Source organism: Ceratotherium simum, chromosome 33 (genome assembly GCF_057802395.1).
Source record: "Ceratotherium simum simum isolate JZ-2026a chromosome 33, ASM5780239v1, whole genome shotgun sequence".
Taxonomy (NCBI): Eukaryota; Metazoa; Chordata; class Mammalia; order Perissodactyla; family Rhinocerotidae; genus Ceratotherium; species Ceratotherium simum.
The window spans coordinates 9,694,636-9,717,781 of record NC_141932.1 but is presented as its reverse complement, the minus strand read 5'-3'; the positions used below and the strand labels follow the sequence as shown (position 1 = coordinate 9,717,781).

At 40.4% G+C, this 23,146-nt stretch overlaps 1 pseudogene; it reads left to right on the top strand.

Moving 5' to 3' along the window:
* Nucleotides 1-11,572: 11,572 nt before the first annotated feature.
* On the top strand, nucleotides 11,573-11,812 carry LOC147912791 (beta-defensin 122 pseudogene; annotated as a pseudogene).
* Nucleotides 11,813-23,146: the final 11,334 nt, after the last annotated feature.

Genomic DNA, 23,146 nt, shown 5'->3' with positions numbered 1-23,146 from the left:
CTGCAGGATTTGCGGGACCTCTAGTTTGTACCACACATGATACTAAAATCGCTGAGGATATTAATCTGGTGTAAACAATTTGGACTTAATTGAAGGTGGACAGAAGGAGCTGAGAAGCAAGGCATAACCCCTGTCTGAGAACATGCTACAACATAATGAAGGTGAAACATGAGGAGGAAATTATGCAGGGCTCCATCTAGCATGGATGTCAACCACAGGAAGGACAGCGTCTACACTCGACCAGCAGTTCCTCCAGAACTGAAAGGAAAAACCAGGCACCTGTGAAGACTGTCTCTCCCTTGATTTGGCTTCCAATCAGCAGGCTAGATATAGGTCATATTTGTATTTTGTATGACTGGAATGGTTTGGAAATATTTTAACTAATAAACTTACGACATTCAAATATTGGGAGATATCTCACAATAACATGAAAGCCTAGATTTTCTTGAAAAATTGAGAGATCTGGTATTTTCACATGGTTGCAATCAGCTGAGGCTGAACTAGAACTGACTGACTTTACTTTTCTGCACTCCCCACCATGCTCTATCGTCTCCCTCCACTAAAGCCAAATCCAGGTACCATTTGTCAGAACACTTGCCCAGCTGTTTTCCTTACACTAGTCTACTTCACTCATTCACCATAACTGCCTTGTCCACGTGGGGATTTGATTTGAGGAGCCCTGTAACTACCAAACAAAAATCCCACAAGCTATAGTTTGCCTCTCTCTAACTGGACTTGGCAGAGGTCAAGCTCTCCTTGAGAAAGGGAAGAAACCAGAGCTCAGGGGCTCCCCCTGCTGGACCAGGTGAACTTAGCATTTTAGACATTAAGCTTAAGGAGATCATGTTCACCAAGTGCAGATGTGCAAGGCTCAGCCTCCAACAAAAATGTACGAAAAAAGAATAAAAATGACATAGCAAGAGACTTCTGACCTGCAAATTCCTTAGAAGTTGTCATTCTCATGCTTACAACAAGAAGGGGCTGAACAAACTGGGAATCAGTAACTTTTTTGGACCCATCAGAGAACTGAGATCACAGAGCAAGCCACAGCCTCAAAATCTAGAGACACTGGCAAATCCAGGAAGTTTCAACTGAGATCTGTTTACCTAGAGCAGAAGCTACTGGAATCATAGACCGACAGGGACACTTACGTGGTAGTTTTGACAATTTGAGGGAGGCTGAGTGTGGATTACCATGACAGTGAGAAACTCCTATAGGTCTTGGTCTTAGGGGTCCCCACACTTTCGTGGGTTTTGCCTCCAGGAACCCCACCAGGTGTGCACAGTGAAGAGCCCCTCGTGGCTCTGCCAGGGAGAACAAAGAGTAATGGTTGTTAAATATGCCCAGAACATTCTCATAACATAAGCCTGCTCTCCAGGGAAAAGACTTTACCAGAGACTTTCCCATTTCTCTAAATCTAGTACACTCTAGTCTTCCTGTCTCACCTACAAGGGTGTCGGGAAGCTGAGATTCTCTTGTGAAGGCCACAGCCCAGGGACACAGGCCCACTGTGTGGGGCCCAGCCTATTGATAGTGATGCTATCAGCTAGAAATGCCTGACCCACCCACCCAGCCCATATTACTGGTGGCCAGCCCCCACGGACATTTCCCCAGCCAGAGCCAATGTTATGGCTGGACTGATCCTTGTGGTTCTTATTATGACTGTAGGATGCACTTCAACAGCAACCATCAGGAAACTCTGAGGAACAAGATTTATTGGTCATAGGTCCTGGAGGGTATCCTGCACGTCCCAAGGGCCACACAGAGAGGTATCAGATAGAGAGACAAGGAGGGAGCATGGACCTGGGGCTCTGCCTTTATTAGAGTCTGAGAGTGATGTGTCTAGGGTTTCACTGGTTCACTTTTTATTGGATAATTTAAAACATAAGAGAGAGAATCAGGGCATGGGAAGGGAAAAGTGGGGTCACTCAAATGGTCAGTTATCTAAGTTACCCAGGACTTTCTGAGAGAGTGACCGTCATGCGTAGAGCTGGCTTAATTTTTTATCTGGTTGTTTTGCTAGTAGCCATGTCATATAGCTGGCAAAGACATTCAAATATGGATGTCTTTGAAATGGATGTCTCAGCAATCAAAAGCTTAATGTTGAGCACTTATACTACACCCACTAAAAGACAGATTTAATCATAGGTTGTGGTAGACTGAATAATGACCTCCAAAGATATACAGTCCTAATCCCCCAAACCTATGAATATTACCTTATATGGCAAAAGAGATTTTGCAGATGTGATTAAGTCAAGGATCTTGAGTTGGGGAGATGATCCTGAATTATCTGGGTGGGCTCTACATGTCATCACAGGGGTCCTTAAAAGACAGAGGCAGAGGGAGATTTGACTGCAGAAGAGAAAAATGTGATGTGATGATGGAAGCAGAGATTGGAGTGATGCCCTTGAAGATGGAGGAAGGGGCCACAAGCCAAGGAATACAGGAGACCACTAGAAGCTGGAAAAGACACTGAAACAGATTCTCCCCTCAGAGCCTCCAGAAGGAAACAGCCCTGCGGACATCTTCTTGGCTTTAACCAAGTGGAACTGATTTTGGATTTCTGGCATCCAGAAATGAATACATTTGTGTAGTTTTAAGCTATTGAGTTTGCAGCAATTTGTTACAGCAGCCCTAGAAAACTAATACGTAAGAGTATACAATGCTTCCCTTAGCCACACCTGCAAAGTTCTAGTATAAGAACAGCAGATTACAGCTGGAAGAGGACACCGGATCAATTTGAGCTATGGCACCTACAGCTACAGAAAACATTTAAACACAACCCAACTCCTAGTCACATTAACATAAAACCTTACACTAGAGGCCTATTTACCTCAGTTCCTACTCCTCCATACATCATGTCTGGCTTTCAATAAAAAAAAATTGCAAGGCATGCTAAATGGCAAAACAAAACTAGACAAAACAACAAACAACAGGGAGGAGATATGGGAACTTTCTACACTTTCTGCTCAATTTTGCTGTGAATCTAAAACTGCTTTTAAAAATTGTCTATTAAAACAAGACTCCAGTCTGAAGAGACAAACTACGTATCAGAGCCAGACTCAGACATGACACAGATGTTGGAATGATCACACAGGGAATTTAAAATGGCCATGATGTAATCTATGCAGAAATAGAAGTATAACGATGTACACCTGAAATTTATACAATGTTATAAACCAATGTTACTGCAATAAAAAAATAAAATAAAAAAGAAAATAAATAAAATGGCCGTGATGACTATGTCAAAAGTTCTAAAGGAAAAAGTAGACAACATGCAAGAACAGATGGTGATGTAGCAGAGAGATGGACGCTCTAAGATGGAATCAAAAGGAAATTCTAGAAATCAAAAACACTGTAACAGAAATGAAGAACATCTGGTCTGTTTGGCTGACAGCAAACTCCTTCCCTCTCCCCCGCAACACAGATTGGTCCAGGAGGAAAAAGCCCTCAGCACCTCCTGGCTCAGGGAGGTATTGACATCTTTAAAATATCAAACATTCTAATTCATGAACATGATATATCTCTTATTTAGGGCTTCTTTAATTTCTCTCAGTGTAGAGGTCTTGAAACTATTTTGTTGGTCTTACTTTTAGGAATATTGTGATTTTTGGTGATTTTAAAAAGATGGCTATAATTAACAAGACAAAAAATAACAAATGTTGGAGACCAAGTGGAAGAAAGGGAACACTCATACACTGCTGGTAGGAATGCAAACTGGTGCAGCCACTATGGAAAACAGACAAATATTTCTCAAAAAATTAAAAATAGAAATACAATATGATCCAGCTATCCCACTACTGGGTATTTATCCAAAGAACTTGAAATCAACAATTCAAAGAGATTTATGCACCCCTATGTTCATTGCAGCATTATTCACAATAGCAAAGACGTGGAAGCAACCCAAGTGCCCTGCTACAGGGGAATAGATAAAGAAGATGTGGTATATATATACAATGGAATACCACTTAGCCATAAAAAAACACACACAAAATTATCCCATTTGCAACAATATGGATGGACCTTGAGGGTATGATGTTAAGAGAAATAAGCCAGACAGGAAAAGATAAATACTACATAATTTCACTCATATGTGGAAGATAAACAAAAACACATGGATAAAGAGAACTGATTAGTAGTTGCCAGAAGGGAAGGGGGTGGGAGCGTGGGCAAAAGGGGTAAAGGGGCACATATGTATGGTGATGGACAAAAACTAGACTATAGGTGGTGAGCACGATGCATTCTATACAGAAACTGATAAATAATAGTGTACACCCGACATTTCACAATGTTATAAACCATTATGACTTCAGTAAAATAATTGAAAAAAAATTGTATTTTTAATTTAATTTTCTGATGTTGCTAATATAGATATAGAAATTATTTCTGGATGTTGATTTTGGATACAGCTACTCTGCTAAATTACTTATTAATTCCAATAATTTGCTTGTATATTTTGGATTTTCTATGTACGCTATCTTGTCATTGAAAACAGCAATGTTTTACCTCTCCCTTTCCAATCACTGTGCCTTTTATTTCTTTTCCTGCTGCATTGCACCCTCTAGTAACTTCATCACAATGTTGAATAGAGTGGTCAGAATAGACATCCTTGTCTTTTCCTTGACCTTAGGGGAAAAGTGCTCAGTATTTCACTCTTCAGTATAACTGGAAGCCCGTGCTATGTAAGTACAGTGAATCCAGCGCCACTCACCAAAAAAAATTCTAGTCATGGTTTGTATTTAGTTTACATACCGTTTTTTAAAACGTTTTTAATTCATTCATTCACAGTTTAACGTTTGGAGATATCTCACAATAATCTGAGTGCCTAACTTCTCTTGAAAAATTTGAATATCTGGCATTCCCGCATGACAGAAATGAGCAGGAGCGGCTTTATCTTGCCGCGCTCTCCCGCCAAGTGCTATGGTCTCCCGAACTGAGGCCAGAGCTCAGGTACATTTGTCAGCACATTTGCTCCATTGTTTTTCTTACCCCGGGTTTGCTACATTCATTTTCTATAGCTGCATTTCTATCGTAGAGACTTGATTTGTATCTCCTGGGGAAACAGACGCACTGACCCATCAAACAAAACTTCCCCTCGCCAGAAGTTTACTCTCTAACTGAATTTCTCGACAGCGGATCTTGCTCACCGGAGGCGGGAAGGCAATCGAAGTCCAAGTGCGCCCCCTGCTGGACAAGGTGCACTCAGCACTCTTGACTGGTAAATCACGGCGAGACCAAGATTCCCCATTTCTTCCAACACGCTTTTGACAAATAATAAAGTAGAAACAGAATATAGCATGAAAAAAAATTATAAACAGTATTTTAACTGATTAACGTATGAAACAAAAAATGGTAGACTGTAGCAGCTTCCGATTTTTAAGGAAATTAAAGAAAACTTTCTTTTTAGATATAAGCAATGATAAGACGACAGAATAAAAAGGGAACTAGAAAACCTAGAGGAAATAATTAAGGAGCAAATAATGACAATGAAAAATTAAAATGGGCTTAGAAGCATAAAATACAATGCTAGGCACACAGAAAATAAAAACCAGGGGCATTGGGGCCGGCCCGGTGGTGCAAGCGGTTAAGTGTGCGTGCTCTGCTGTGGTGGCCTGGGGTTCGCTGGTTCAGATCCCGGGGGGCGCACCAACGCACCGCTTGGCAAGCCATGCTGTGGCGGCATCCCATATAAAGTGGAGGAAGATGGGCCCGGATGTTAGCCCAGGGCCAGTCTTCCTCAGCAAAACAAAAGAGGAGGATTGGCAGATGTTAGCACAGGGCTGATCTTCCTCACAAAAAAAAAAAAAAAAAAACCAGGAGCATCAAGTCCAGGGTGGGGAAAATTGCACAGAATGTCAAGGAAAGAATCGGTGGTGAAAATGCTGAGAGGGAAGAGGATAGCTCTGGAGGAACCAAATTACTTAGAGACTTCCTTGTTCAATTCCTTTCTAATAATGAGAAAACTTGGGATAGATGGATGATTTTTCAGGAACATGTAAATTACAAAAAAAAAAATATTCTCAAGAAGAGATGAACATGTTAAATATATTGGTGACTATGAAATAAACTGACAGGATCATATTAAATTATTTCAGACTATCAACAAACAGACACTTCTGACTCAATGTAAACTAAAGATAAACATTTAAAGCTTCCCAATTATCGGTATAGAGCCAACATCACATAATATAAACACCTAATATGGTATCACAAACAGAGAAAACTACAGATGAATCTCCCCAAAGAATATTGATGGAAAAATTCCAAACAGACAACTAGCAATAGAAGCCTCCAGTACATTAAATATATATATACCACGGCCAGATGGATATTACCTAGGAATACAGATATGATTGAATGTTAGAATATCTATTAAAATAAATCTTCATTTGGATAGATCAAAGGAAACTATGCATATCACTTTGTTACATGCTGAAAGGGCACTCTTAAAATTCAGGGATCTTTCCCAACAAAAATCCCCTTCTGTAAGATTATTTCCTTAATCTAGAATTCTATTTCCCTACCCATCAATAGGCCACATAAAACCAAAGCCAAGTTAAATGCTTCTGTATAAAACACGACATTGACCTGCCCCAGGACCCAGTTTTTGGACCACTTATCTTTGCCATCTTTACTCATTCCCAGAGCAATCTCATCCAGTCCAAGGGCTTTAAATACTATCAAATATTGATAACTCCCTTCATTCCTGTCCTCTCCCCAGAGCTCCAGACTCACACATGTGATTGCCTGCTTGGGTATCCAATATGCATCTTAATGTCATCATGTCCAAACCTTACTCGAGATTTCTGCTCCAAACTTTTTCCCACAGTCTTCCCCATCTCAGTAGATGTTAACTGCATTTTCCAGCTGCTCAGGCCAGAGATCTCAGAGTTACCCTTGTCTCTTGTTCCTCTCTTATGCCCTACATCCAGTCGGAAATCCTCTCAGCTCTACATTCAAAATGTATCCAGAACTCATCCTCTTCTCCTTCCCTTCCCTTCCCCTTTCTTCCTTTCTCTTCCTCTTCTGAGCAATAGAGCTCAGGTGTGACGGAGAAAGATGGATACCTGTGCAGATAGGTGGCCTGGAATGGTTGTCTTTTTTTTTTTTTTGGTGAGGAAGATTGGCCCTGAGCTAACATCTGTTGACAATCTTCCTCTGTTTGCTTGAGGAAGATTGTCGCTGAGCTAACATATATGCTATTCTTCCTCTATTTTGTATGCAGGACACCTCCACAGCATGGCTTGATGAGCAGTGTGTAGGTCTGAGCCCAGGATCCAAATCTGTGAACCCCAGGCCACTGAAGCAGAGCACGTGAACTTAACCAGTACGCTACTGAGCTGGTCCCTGGGTTGTCTTAAAGAGAGTGAGAAGGATGTCTACCCAAGAATGTCAAAGAGGAATGGCAGAACCTGAGCCAGGAGGAGGGCATTTACATGTGTTTGCACTTGGGAATGACCTGGCAGGGTGATGAAGGAGTCCTTGGTGGGATGGGATGGGTTAGGGACATCTTAGCAGGGGAGGCAGAGCCAAGCAGGATGAGGAGGACAAACACAGTGTGGAGGAACAGTGGATAGACGGGGAACTGGTTACACTCAGGGGGACTGACGCAATAAGTAAATATATTATGAATAACGGAAAACAGGTTTCTCATTCTCAGAGAAGGGATTTACACATATGGGGAGGCAGAAAACTAGAATGACCCATGTGGTATTGGATTGGAACTGGAGGTAAAGGAGTGAACTCATGGATTTCAATATTTGTTTTATGAATGAATTAATGAATGAGTGCAGACAAGACACTATTTTCCAACAAAGTCAGGAACAAGATAACGGCACACGCTATCACAATTATTATTTAACATTCCAACAGTGGGGTTCTCGGTTGCAAAGGAAACCAATTTGGGTTAACTTAAGCAAAAAAGGAATTCATTCACAGGACATCGGGCAGCTGACAGATTGGATGAGAAAGCTAAAGGACCAAGTTTAGAAAATGGGTCAGAATCCAAGAAAACAATGAAAGGAGAATCATCGCCAAGTTTGCCTAGGGACAGCCTGGTTCCATGCCAAGGCCATCAAAGTGAGCACCGGACCCTTCTTGATGTCTTAATAAAGAATCAGTGTGAGTTCAGTCAGACACCTGCACGCCAGCCACTAGTTTTCAGGGAAAGCAAGTATCTAGCCTTTAGGTCCTTAGTGATGGGACGTGAAACCTCACACAATGATGGAATTCCCGAATAGAGAAATATATCTCAGTTGCTCACTGCAAATATCGTTCTGAGAGTGCCAGCTAACTGCAATTACAAAACAGAATCAAATAAGAGGTATAAATACTGGAAAGGATGTATCATTATTATTTGCAATCCAAAATTAACTGGGAAATCCAAAATTAACTGGAAAAACTATTAGGAGCAATATAGTAACTCAATAAGGTGTCAAGTTACATCACAGTTTTTCAATTTCAGCATTACTGATTTTTGGAACTAGATAATCCCTTGATGGGGGTGGGGGGATGTCATGTTTAGCAGCATCTCTGTCTTTTACTCACTAGATGCCAGCAGCGCCCTTCTTTCCCCCCCAGGACAAACAAAAACGTCTCCAGACCTTGCCAAATGTCCCCTGGAGGGAGGGCAAAACCATCCCCACTGGAATTGGGTTGCATAATTAATTTATAAAAATCAATAACTTTCCTACATTAAAAAATGACCAACTGAATATTATAATGGAAAAATAATTTTTGTTCATATTTAAGTCGCCTTAAAATATTAAATCCATCTGGAATGACATTGTGTATGGTGGGAGATAGGGACCTAATTTTACTTGTTGATTCTTCATATGATGTTTTTTCGTGTGTGTGTGAGGAAGATTGGCCCTGAGCTAACATCTGCCAATCCTCCTCTTTTTGCTGAGGAAGACTGGCCCTGGAAGACTAACATCCATGCCCATCTTCCTCTACTTTATATGGGACGCTGCCACAGCATGGCTTGAGAAGCGGTGTGCCCGGGGGATCCGAACCAGCGAACCCCGGGCCGCCGCAGCAGAGCGAGCGCACTTACCTGCTTGCACCACCGGGCTGGCCCCTCTTCATGTGATTTTAATTAGTATATTTATCTTATCTCTTGCCAAGTTGAAGAACTTGATTATGAGTTCTAAAGTTTTTCCGTAAATTCTCTTGGGTTTTCTGTCATTTGCAAAAGGTAACCTTGTCTTTCCATTTCTCATGTTTACACTGCTTATTTCAATTTCCTGTCTAGTTGCCTTTCCTAGCACTTTAAGAATAATTATAAATGTGTTCATGGTGGGACTCTGCCTTGTTCCTGGCATAAATGGGAAGACTTTAGAATTTCACCATTATCACCAATGGCTTTTAAATTTCTTTAGCGGTTGATGGCTGTATTCTGTTGGATTTGTTATAATTATTTTCTAGATATTCTGAAATCGTGATTTTGGTTTCCCTTTTTGGCCTATTATCGGAAAATGTTTTCCTCCCATTTTTGGTGCATATGTGTGCGATTTTTTTACCATTTTGCTATATATATAGTGACTCATTAAATATATGAAATAGATCCCCTATACAATGTGTCTAATAGTACTTGCCATAGTGATGGAAATGTTCTCTATCTGTGCTGTCCAGTATAGTAGTCACTAGCTAGATGTGGCTATTGAGCACTTGAAATATGGGTAGTTGTGACTAACTGAATTTTCAATTTTATTTCTCTTTAATTAATTTACATTTAAATAGCCATGTGCGGCTAATGGTTACCATATTAGGCAGCACAGCTCTAAAACTTTACTTATTTTTATCCAAATTGAATCTACCATGGCTGAGAGAGGTTAATTAAAATCTCTTACTACAGATAAATATTTGTGTATTTCTCCTCATATTCTGTGGCTTTTGCTGTTTAAATTTTGATGCTATATTATTTGGCATGTAGATAAGCATGGCTGTTAGATCATTCTTGCATAATACATCTTTTATCTTTAAAATATCTTTCTTCATCCTGTTTATGGCTTCTTGTTCCAAATTCAACTTTGTCATATACTAAAATTGAAGCCTGCTATTTTCTTCTTTCTGTTGGTGTGATGTGTCTGGGCCCATCTTTTCATTTTCAAACTTTCTGAGTCAATTTATGTTAGCATGTCTCTCATATTCCCAGAAAATAGTTAGGTCTTATCGTGTGATCCGATGTGATAATTGCTTTTTTAAAAAATACGTAGAATAAGCACACTTAAATTCATTCCAGGACAGATATATTTGACCTTAGTCTTATCAGCATTTTAACGCTGTACTTTCTGTTTTTATTGCGTATTTGAAATTATATTTCTGTGTTTTCTTTGCATCATTGCGTGTTTGCGTGTGTGATCATTCTTCACTCTGAGTGATGACAAAATTAGAATATTTCCATTTCCTCTCCTCTCTTTCCCCTCCACACCCAATTTTAGTTGATTTTGCTGTTTCTCTTAGTTCTTCTAGTTTTTACTTTTATACCTTAAAATACTCATTCTCCTTTCATTTGATCTACAGTTTTATTTTACTCCACCTATGAAACCTTATGAATTGCATGTTCTTCTATCATGTTCCATCTTTCATTTTTCTCACATTTTGTCAGTATATTATTTTTATAGGGGAATGACTTATAATACTTCTGTTCTATGACCACAATTCCCATAGTTGTCTTACTCTTAGCCCAACAGGTAAGTAGAGTCAGTGATTAATGGGCTGAAGTTCATCATTTCATGGTGGGGCTGATATTGTTGGTTCTTTGCCCCCCTCACTGGTACTCACCTCCCCCTGTAGAGACTGAAATGGCAAGAAGTTAGTTCTCCACATCTGTTGAGAAGATTTTCAACTCATTCTTCATAGACAGTTTCTTCCACTGAAGCCCAGAAAGGTGGTTACAGGCTGCTCCTTATATGGTTCCTACAATCTACAATGACAGAGCAAGTAGGAGTCTTTCTCTTTCCTGTCTTTCATTTATTAAACCTCCAGAGGAGTAAAGAAGGGTGTTTCTGTTTTTTAACATGATGTCAGAATACACTATAAATCCAGTGTTATCAAATTGGTGTAATATTGGAATATTAATAGAAAAATAGATCAAAATACACAATAAGGAATCTAGAATAGAGCCAAGTCTGCATGAGAATTTTAAATATAACAATCGTGATAGTCATACTCAATGAGAAAGGAGAGTTTATTTTACAAATGGGCCTTGGCAAAACAGACCTATCTGAAAAACAAGTAATAAAGCTGGACTTCCATCTCATCTCACACCATATACAAAAATGCATGCAAGGCTTAAACGTTAAAAAGAAAAAGTGATGAAACGATTATAAAAAAATCAGGGAAACCACGTGTCTGTGGAGGTAACTTTCTTAAACAAGAAACCCAAAAGCTCTGGGGAAAAAAACAGTCATGTGGCTCTAGGGATATAAAAACTTTTGTATGGGAAAATGTACCAAAACCATAGTCAGTGTATTAAGGGTCATGGATAGTAAATTTTTCTTACAGATGGCAGAGATCCTGGGCTAGCAGGCCTCAGGGAGAACTCCAATGGCGTCTGTGTCAGCACGCCCACACCAGGCCACAACAATGGCCGCCGCCAATGTCCCAGTCCCTGGAGAGGTCTCACCTCTCACCGAGATGCACTCAGGGCCTATTAGGCAGCACTGAAAAATGCTGGAATCTGCATGGCTCCTGCCGTGACAAATGCGTCAAGAACGAAAAGGTCTATGTTTTCTGCACGAGTGGTAAACTGTGCTGCGTGAAGCTCAAGTTCCAGCCAGTTTTGTCACGGAAGTCAATTAGCACTTGAAGCCTGAGGGCACAAAAATGAAGATCACTCTGCCCTGAGCCTGACCTGAGTAGGTTCCTGAGCTTTATTAAAACACCTTTGGCTGGAAAAAAAAAAAAATACAGATGGCAGATAAAAATCAAGATCTATATTCTTACAAGAAGTCAAAAAAAGAGCAAACAATCCCATAGAAAATGGGCAATGAGTGTGAATAGAGAATTCAGAGAAAACCAAATTCAAAAAGCTAAACATCAAACAAATGCTCAAATTAACCAGGCATTTGAAAAGTGCACAGCTGAGTAAAAATAAGACATCACTTTACGCCTATAATCTGGCAAAATAGAGGGAATTTGAACACCTGTGGCTGGCGGATGTGAGGGAAAAGGTACCCTTATGTGTGGAAGGAATCAGGCACCATCCATTAGCATCACATCTACACATCCACTTAATCTCAACAATCCTACTCCTGGGAATCTATCCCACTAAAATAAAAGCAACAGGACATAAGGACAAACGTACACAGATGTTTATTGCAGCATTATTTGTGATGGCAAAAACAAAACAAAACAAAACCTACAAAACTGGAAACATAGTGAATGACCATCAGTTGGATAAATGGTGGCATAAACTTTGGCATGGCGACACAACTGAATACAAGGCAAATAGAAAAAAAAATATCACTACAAACTGAATGAAAAAGCAGGTGTTCGAATTCAGTTACCTTCCATTCAGCCAGGCATTAAAGAGACCTGCGAAAATGTAAAACAACGTGTCTACACTGATTTTTTGAAAAGAGAGGTATTTTTCATTAAATACATTGTTTTAACATGTATAGGCTTATCATTGTTATTTTAGGTGAATTAATAAATATTTCAACAACAATTCCTCATTGGATGAGGATTATAAACTACAAATTCAATTAGAAAAAACAGACAATCCAATAGAAAAATTGGCTAATGACCTAAGCAGATTTCACAAAAAGAAAGTCCGAATTGACGCTAATTATGTAAAAAGGTTCTCAATAACTTTATTATTTAAAAATATATAGTAATGTGTAGTAGTATTGTACCAATGTTAATTTCCTGAGTTCTCAAATTTTTTATTTGATTGTGATAACATGCGACTGAGCTTCTTAACAAATTTTTAAGTGCACACTACAGTATTGTTGAGTACAGGTACAGTGCTGTACAGCAGCTCTCTAGAACTTAACCATCGTCCATAACTGAATTTTATGTCATTGATTAGTGACTCTCCATTGCCGCCTCCCCCCGACCCCTGGCAACCGCCCTTCTACTCTTTGATTCTATGAATTTGACTATTTTAGATACCTCCCGTAAGTGGAATCATTCTGTGACTGGCTGATTTGAGTTAGCATGATGTCCCCAAGGATCATCCATGTTGTCACATATGGCAGAATTTCCCTTTTTTTAAGGCTTCATGAATGGTATTCCATTGTATGTATATACCACATTTGATTTATCTATTCACCTGTCAATGGACATTTAGGTAGTTTCCACATCTTGGCCATTGTTAATAGTGCTGCAGTAACCATGGGAATACTACCATCTCTTTGAGATCCTGATTTCAATTCTTGCAGATAAATATCCAGAGGTGAGATTGCTGGATCATATGGTAGTTCTACCATATTTTTTGAGGAACCTTCATACTGTTTTCCATAGTGTCTGCACCATTTTGCTTTCCCACCAACAGTGTGCAAGAGTTCTAATTTCTCCACATCCTTGCCAACACTTATCTTTTGATTTTTTGGTAACAGCCATCCTGACAGGTGTGAAGTGATACCTTATTGTGGGTTTTATTTGCATTTCCCTGCTGATGAGCAATGTTGAGCGTTTTTTCATATACCTCTTGGCCATTTCTATGTCTTCTTTGGAGAAGTGTCTATTGAAATCCTTAGTCCATTTTTAAATCGAGTTATTAGATTTTTTTATTCTTGAATTATGAGAGTTCTTTATATATTTTGGAGATTAACTGCTTATCAGATATGTGGTTTGGAAATATTTTCTCCCATTCTGTAGGTTGTCTTTTCACTCTGTTGTTTGTTTCCTTTGCTGTGCAGAAGCTTTTCGGTTTGATGTTTATTTTGTTTACTGCTTGTTTATTTTTGCTTTTGTTGCCTGTGTTTTTGGTTTCACATCCATGAAAACATTGCCAAGACCAATGTCGTGAAGCTTTTCCCCTATGTTTTCTTCTAGAAGTTTTACAGTTTCAGGTCTTACGTTCAAGTCTTTAATTCATTTTGAGTTGACTTTTGTGAACGGTGTAAGATAAGGGTCCAGTTTCATTCTTGTGCATGTGGACATCCAGTTTTCCCAACACCATTTGTTGAAGAGACTGTCCTTTTCCCGTTGTGTATTCTTGGCATCAATTACATAAGACGTTAACACTTGGGGAAGTTGGGAGAAGGGTGTACAGGAATTCTCAGAAGCGTGTTTGCAACTTTTCAAAACACTAAAATTAGTTAAACATAAAGAATTAAAACTGTATACTAGTCCAATTTTAACATTTTAACATTTGAGTATGGGAACAATGATTTCTCAGCACGTTTAGCTGTTTTTTATTTTTCCTCTGTTCACCATACTGCACAGTTCTGATACTAAATAGATGCTTAATTTGCCAGTAAAGGATCCTAGTGATAGTGATGTTACCACCAACTTATTAAGCTTTCCTTCCTCACTAATAGAAACTAACTAAAGGTAACGATTACTTCCTCTTTGGATTTAGTCAAAAGATTTGGTCAAAAGCGATGATGTAATTGCATTAAAGCTTCACCACAAACCGAATCTTTGCTGCTTTCTCAATAGTTTCAGAAGCAGAATTAAGATTGTTGCCCTCAATTATGTTTTTTGTCAAGTATAACATACATAGAGAAAGACACATAAAACAAATGTATTCACACACATGAATAATTTTAAAGTAAACACTCCTGGAGTCATATAGGTCAAGAAATGAAATATATACAATACTTCAGAATCTGCTCCATGTGACTTCCCCCATAATAACTCCTCTATCCCTGCAGAAGTAAGCAACATTCTAACTCTTTGATAGCCTTGTCCCCACTTTTTTTTTTAGTACTATCACTTATGTAGTTTTCTTTTGCCTGTTTTTAAAATATTTATGTATGTGGAAGAAGACTTTACATATTCTTTTGTATCTTCTTATTTTCTCCAACATTGTGTTTGTGAGAGTTGTCTGTGTTGTTGTACAGTGATAGTTCATTTCTTTTCATTGCTGCATAGTATTCCATTGTGTGGATATACCACAGTTTATCCATCTGACTCTAAGTGGACTGCCTCTTGATTGGGGCCATGACAAATGATGCTGCTGTGAGCCTTCTTGCACACACATCTAGTGTAACTGTGCACAAGTACCTCTCTAGTGCAGTGATTCTCAAACTTTTGGGTCTGAGGGCCCCTTTACACTATTTGAAAAAATTATTGAGTGCCTCAAGAGCTTTGACTTGTGCAGACGATATCTATAGATATTTGCTTTATTAGAAATTAAAACTGAGAAAATGTCAAAATATTTTGTATTAATTTATTTAAAATAACATTTAAAAATTACCTGTTAACACAAATAATATATTTAACGACAAATACCTATATTTTTGAAAACAAAAATCAATGACAAGAGTGGCATTGTTCTACATTTTTGCAAATACTTTTAATGTCTAGCTTAATGGAACAGATCTTGGGACTTCTCAGCCTTCATAATTGCATGAGCCAATTCCCTATGATAGGTCTCTTCCTGTGTATCTATATGTATCTGTCAGTTGTCACACTGTGGCGGCTGCATGTTGCTGTGATGCTGAAAGCTATGCCACCAGTATTGCACATACCAGCAGGGTGACCCATGGTGGACAGGTTTCAGTGGACCCTCCAGACTAAGACAGACTAGGAAGAAGGACCTGGCCACCCGCTTTGGAAAACGTTGGCCATGAAAACCCTGTCAACAGCAGCGGAGCATTGTCTGATATCGCACCGGAAGGTGAGAGAGGATGGTGCAATAAGACCTGATGGAGTTCCACTCTGCTGGACACAGCGTCCCTAGGAGTCCCTGGACAGCACTAACAAAAACAGTGTCTCTCTATCCTATTGGTTCTGTTTCTCCACACAACCCTGACTAGTACACCCGTCCTCCAAGGCTACAGCTCTCACTTGCTTCAGGCACCATCCTTCCCTCCTTTGCCCCATCAGATCTGGAGTCAGTAATGGCTTCCCACTGCTGCTTGTACCCGGATCTTTGACCATCCCTTACTGGACCTCTTAATGATGCCACACCTCTGTAACGAGTCCCTTCATTAATTTATGATTAATTAGGCCCCTGACACCGCCATCAGTTTCCTGTTGAGATTCTGACTGACACATCTATACATTTCCATCCTCTTGCTCTGTGTATCTCAGTCTTTCCACCCGGGATCATTTTCCTTCTGCAACTGAAGTACCTTCCTCCAGAGAGGGTCTAAGTTTGCTATTCCATTTGCCATGGCACCAGTTTGGTATCAGTTTTATTTCAGTTCTCCTCATTCCAGGAGCCTGTTGAAAACTACAGCTCATTTCCATAATCAGAACAAGCAAGTGCTCATTGGAGAAGAGCAGCTTGGAATGTTCTGCTTATTTCTCTGGGTTCTAAACTTCAGCTGGGAAATTCCTCACTGGACTGGCATATCTTTCACGATTTTGTAAAGAATGTTTTTAGTATTTTATCCAGCACTTTGAGTTGTTTTCAACAGAAGGGTTGATCTAAATAACATAGCCTGCCGTTATCAAAAATGAGAAAGTCCTGGGGCCGGCCCGGTGGTGTAGTGGTTAAGTTCAGCGTGCTCTGCTTCAGTGGCCCTGGTTCGTGGGTTCCAATCCCCGGAGGGTGGACCTACACCACTCATCAGTGGCCATGTTGTGGCAGCAACCCACATACAAAATAGAGGAAGGCTGACACAGATGTTAGCTCAGGGCCAGGAAGATTGGCAACAGATAGTAGCTCAGGGCCAATCTTCCTCACCAAAAAAAAAAGAGAGAGAGAGAGAGAAAGTCCTGCCCTCTCTTATGTACTTTTTTTCCTACGATTTTTGCATGCACTTGCTGTTCTACATAATCACTTAGGAAGAATCTGTCCACAAATCGTAAATGAGAACTATGACAGTGGAGCAAGGCCATTGACTTTCAAGATATCAATATCGTATTAGTTATCTATTGGTACATAACAAATTACCCCCAAAACTAAGCAGCCTAAAACAACACACTTTTATTATCTCATAGTTTCTGTGGGTCAGGAATTTGAGCACAGCTTATCTTGGTCTTCTGTTGCACAGTTTCTCACTAGGCTATAATTAAGGTATTCGTCCAAGGCCTGCAGTCTCATCTGAAGGCTCCACTGGGGAATGATCCACTTCCAAGCTCATTCACTGGTTTTGTGCAACATTCAGTTCCTCACAGGAGTTTGGAATGAGGGCCTCAGTTCCTTGCTAGTTGTTGGCCAGAGGATTCCCTCAGTTTCTTGCCACATGGGCCTTTCCAAAATGGTGGCTCACAATATAGCCACTTACTTCATTAATACTCGAAAACCAAGAAGGCAAGAGAGAGAGTTTGCTGGCAAGACAGAAGTCACAGTCTTTTGTAACCTAATCTTGGAAATGAAATGACATCCCAACACTTTTGCCATATTCTGTTGGTGATAAGCAAGTCACTAGGTCCAGCCCACACCCAAGGGGAGTTGAATTACACACAAGGGGACGAATATCAGGAAGTGGAGATCATTGGGAGCCATTTTAGAAGGCTGCCTACACCACAAAAATGGTCTGAATGTCCAAATTTAGCTCATCTTTCAAAAGCTGCACACCAATTTCAGCACCTTGGTGGAGCGGAACAATAGCAAAGCTTTTCTAACATATATCGTGTATGAAATACTGCTGCCTTCAGAGCACATTGGTTTGGCTGCTTCTTCAGTAGTTTCATCACATAAACCACTTTCTCTGCAAGCAACTCTCAGCTGTCAGTAATTCCTGATCTGTTAGCACTGTCATCTGCAGAGTACACTATGAAATCTCTTTTTGTTCGAGTAGCCCTTTCAACATGGAAGAGCTTCTTTGCCATTTTGTTTGACTATCTCGGATGAATACAATTCCAAAATCTTTCCTACGTCATGAGTTTGATTTTGGTGGAAGAGGAATGATGAAAGTGTAGCCCACCATCTTTCTGCTTATGGCCAGGAATTCTTTCACCTGATACTGAGCTCTCTCTATTTTTGGACACACCACTAAAAAGTGTGAATAAATCAAAATATGCTTATAATTTCTGATTCACTCATAGTCTTTGCCATTTTTGTTCCATTATCAATGACAACTGCTGATTTTCCACTCTACATACTTTTCATAAATCATATTCACTATGTTGTTAACTATGTGTAAGGCCCAGAAATATCTCAGCAACTGAATGGAAACATAGTTAAATTCATTACCAGTCAGATGAAAAGACATCTGATTGTTTCTTCATGTCCAAATGTTTCATATACAAGATACAGAAGTCATATATACAATAATTCTGTGCACAGTTTAATATAATCCAGAATAATTTTTCTTTTTTTTTCTTGTTGTGAGGAAGATTAGCCCTGAGCTAACATCCGATGCCAATCCTCCTCTCTTTTTTTTGCCGAGGAATACTGGCCCTCAGCTAACATCTGTGCCCATCTTCCTCTACTTTATATGGGACACCGCCACAGCATGGCTTGACAAGCGGTGCATCGGTGTGTGTCTGGGATCTCAACCTGCGAACCCCAGGCTGCCGAAGCGGAGCGTGCACACTTAACGGCTATGCCACCAGGCTGGCCCCAGAATAATTTTTCAAAACATGTTTTCTAGAAAGAACTTTTAGGAATAATATCTTGGGCAAATTTTGAAAATCATTCGTCTTCCACTTCTGAAAATGGTTGACAGTATTTTGTAGTCAATTTGGCAGCTTCGATTTAAGGTTTTGGCTTCAATAGACTCAAAACTAAAAAGAATTTATCTTTTTAAAACTATTCTTATAAAATACTATGTTGTTTTGAAGTTCAATTAGTGAGAACAAAATGTGTTTGGGGGACCTCATTTCTAACACTTTCCTATTTTTGTGTGTGTGTGCTCTTTGCATTCATTATTATGTCTGGATCAAAGGTGATTTATCACAGAAGTTGTTATATATGATTTTAGAGAATTGTATTTCCATTTCAAGGAATTTAAGTCAGCAAAGTTGTCAGTCTTTTTTAATTCACCTTCACAAATGTGAAGAATATCCAAGTAATACTTTTTCTTAAAAGATGCCTGGCCTAAACGAAATTAAATAACTAAAAACTCAAATACACTTATTAAAGATTATTTTCTTTAACAATATGCGTGATAGAATACCCAATAATTCTACAAAGAAGGCCACCTGCCATAAAAATGATCTGTGAATTTCCATCTAATCTAATCTTTGCTTTTTGCCTTGAATTTCCATCTAATCTAATCTTTGCTTTTTGCCTCATGTTATTTACATTTTTACAAGCATTTGTTAGTTCCAAGAGGAGAAAATATTCTTCCTAATGGTATCTAAATGGCTTTCCTTTGATATTCATACCAACACTCACTCTATTTCCTGATTTGTATAATTACACGGAAGTTCTCAAAATTTGTTTTGGGGCATAAAAGGCAGGGTGTAGTTGATAGACCCTCTCAGGACTGATGTACTTCAGCTGCTGGGAGCATTGAGGACTTGAAGGTGAGTGTCCCCTCCCAGAGACTGCCCTCAGAGGAAGGGAACCGCCTCACCCATGGTTGGTGGTGGCCCCTTCCTGGGGGCTGCCCACATCCAAAGAGTGGTCAATGTGTAATATAAAGGCCCAGTCCCCTGGCCCTAATTCCAGACATGTCTTCAGGGCCATCGAGCCCCAGAGCTCCCTGTGGACTGGCTGAGCCCTTTGTTATGACTGCATAACAGTTCAACGTCTCCCAATGCCTAATCCTGCTTCCTTCACTCCCTTCCAAGTGTTAAGCCTGAGGGCACTCTCCTATTAATTTCCTGAACTCTAATTTCTGTTTTACAATCATTTTCCTGAAAAACCCCACCTGCAGCCCACAGGCTTTCACAATCATCTTTAATTATTTCAGCCTCTTACTCCTGTAATTATACAATTATACACATACACACGCACACACACACATGCTTATACTCCAACTGACTGATAAAATTTTAACCTTGAACGCACACACAAGATTTTCACTCCAAGTTACACTGGGACGCTTAAATTTGAAAGTGATTATTAAGATCTCAACATTAGATAGGAACAACTTGACTTGTTCGATATTACTAATGTTATTACACCAGTTGGAAGCAATGACAACCCAATTGATCACGTATTCATGGAGCCCACACAAGTTCAGGGCTGCCAGAAATGGCCTTCAGGTTGGCATTCAGTGGTTCAGCCTTCAAAAGACCGAGGTCAGGCTGAACTCAAAAAGAAAATTTTGAGGCTGAGGCTGAATTTTAATGCAAACTAAATATGTGTATACTCGTGTGTGTGTGTGTGTGTGTGTGTGTGTGTCTTTACTTAAGCATGAAGTAAAGTATGGAAAGACACACAGGTTAACATGGATACTATATTGCTTGCCTAGGATTTCCATAACAAATTAGCACTAACTGGGTGGCTTAAAACAATAGAAATTTATTCTCTTACAGCTGTGGAGGCCAGAAGTCAGAAATCAAGGTATCAGCTCCCTCTTAAGGTTCCTTCCTCACCTCTTCCAGCTTCTGGTCGTTGCCAACAGTCTTTGGCTTGCAGATGCATCACTCTGGTCTCTGCCTCCATTGTCACATGGTCTTCCTCCCTGTGTGTCTCCTCTGTATCCTCAAATCTCTCTCTCTCTTATAAGGACACCAGTCATTGGACTTAAGGCCCACCCTAACCAAGAATGACCTCATCTTAACTTGATTATATCTGTAAAGACCCCCAAATAAGGTCATATTCACAGGTACTGAGGATTAGGACTTCAACCTATCTTTTTGGGGAGATACAATTAAACCCACAACAGATATGTGATTTAGCGGGGAGAGGCCCCTGGGTAATGGACAAAAAAGGAGAAGTCAAGAAAAGGCAAGCAAAGAAAAAAGAAAGGTGGAGGGAGGGGAGAGGATGAATGTCATATCTCCATGAGCATAAATTGTCCCATTTATGTAAAATTCTGTGCATATGCATGAAGAGATTGGAGTCAAGAGCTAGCTCTATATTTATCTGTGGGAATAATAATAACAGATAATCTTTGTCTGTGGCTTACTATGTGCCAGACACCGTTTTAAGCACTTTACATGAATTAACTCCTTTAATCCTCCTATCTCAACCCTGTGATGCAGGTACTATTATTATCATATCCATTTCACTGATGACAAAACTGAGGCATAAAGAGACATAGCTAGTAAAATAGCTGAACCAGGATTCAAAGCAGGGCAATTTGGCTTCAGGATCTGTGCTCTTCATCACCTTGCTATGTACAATATAATTCTGTTCTTGAAAATCACAAACACTATATGTGTATACAAATGCTTGTATCTTTTAGAAGACATAAAGTAAAGTGTCAAGATAAAAAAAATCTTGAATTCTAATCAGCTCTGATGCGGGGTCACAAATTAATGAATGTTCTGATTGGCCCATATTGGGTCACATGTCCAGACCATGTGTTTGGGGGGAGGGAGGAGAGGAGTTTTGTTAGAACATTCTTGTTAGATTCATGTGGAATGGGCTTCTCACAGGAAGGAGAGGCTCTATTACCAGAGGAAGGGGAAGTGAATGACAGCTGATGGGCTTGCAAAAACTATAGCCACTCCCACTCCAGTCTCCTTGAACCTCAGATTCACCTTCCCTACCTTTCGCTGGAACGTGAAGAGCAGAGCAGCTGAATGCCCTTCACCATTCAGATGAACCTAAAGTGAAGAGACAGGCTATGGAGAAACTCTCCCCTAAAAATCACACCCAGTTTTCCTATCCCCCTTGTCCAGGAAAGGGTTAATAGTGGGAATGAGATTTGTCATCTTCTCCCCCCAACACACACACACAGAAAAGATGCCTCCATCCCCAATTCCTACAAGTCCACCAGGGGCAAGATGCCATTTAGGATTATTCAATGGCGCAACAGGAGCATCTGTTGCATTTGGATCATCTGGTATTTTGGATGCTCTGCCAGTCTGAGGATTATCGCACCTGTGGGGATTAAGTGGCACTGTAGGATTAACTTGAGTTTGGGGTTTAACCCCCACCTGGAAGGATTCTCTGGTGGTGCTGTAGGATTATCTTGGGTTAGGTTGATCACATAGAAGGATTCTCCACTACTTTGACGTTCTTCCTGATCTAGTGTCTTTTTTCCCACAGTATTAATAAGTGAGTCTTTGACTCAGACCTACCTCAAGGCAGGTTGAAGGGTTGAAGTGTCTTCCTGGCTAACAGTTCCCATCCCAGGAACTTGGGGATGGCCTGGTGAAGGGCGAGATGTTTCCATTTTCGATTGGCATGCTGTTCCGAGGGATAATAAGAATGGTGGAACTTGTGTCTCAGAAGTGGATAGGAATGGTGGTCCCTGTATCTTAGGGGTATGGGAATTATGGATGTTGCATATTAGGGACGGACAAGAACAGTAGTACTTGTGTGCCAACGTCTGATAAGAATGATGGCCTCTGTGTCTCCAGGACTGACAGGAATGGTGGATCCCGAGTCTCAGGGGCTCATGGGAATGGCGGATCTTGAGTCTCAGGGGCTGACGGGAATGCTGGATCCTGAGTCTCAGGGGCTGACGGGAATAGAGGTGCTTGAGTCTCAGGGGCTGATGGGAACGGAGGATCCTGAGTCTCAGGGACGGACGGGAATGGCGGAGCTTGAGTCTCAGGGGCTGATGGGAATGGCGGCCCCCGAGTCTCAGGGGCTGATGGGAATGGTCACCCCTGTGTCTCAGGGGCTGATGGGAATGGCGGTTCCCGAGTCTCAGGGGCTGACGGGAACAATGGATCTTGAGTCTCGGGGATTTGTGGGAACTGCCGTAGCTGAGTCTTAGGTGCTGTGGGATTTGAGAACCCTGGATATCAGAGAATGATGGAAACAGTGGTCCCGGTGACTCATTAACCAATGAGAATGGAGCCCTTATATTTCAGGAACTAACAGGAATTATGTTCTTATCCCAGAGGCTTAAGAAAGTCCCAGCCTAACCCACAAGCCATTTGCTATTCATCCATCCCTCCATTCATTCATTTAGCAAACATTTTCCTGAGCCTCTGCTCTGAGCCACACCCTAAGCTGAGTGATACTGAGGACACTGAGATGACTCAGACAGGGAGTGTGCCC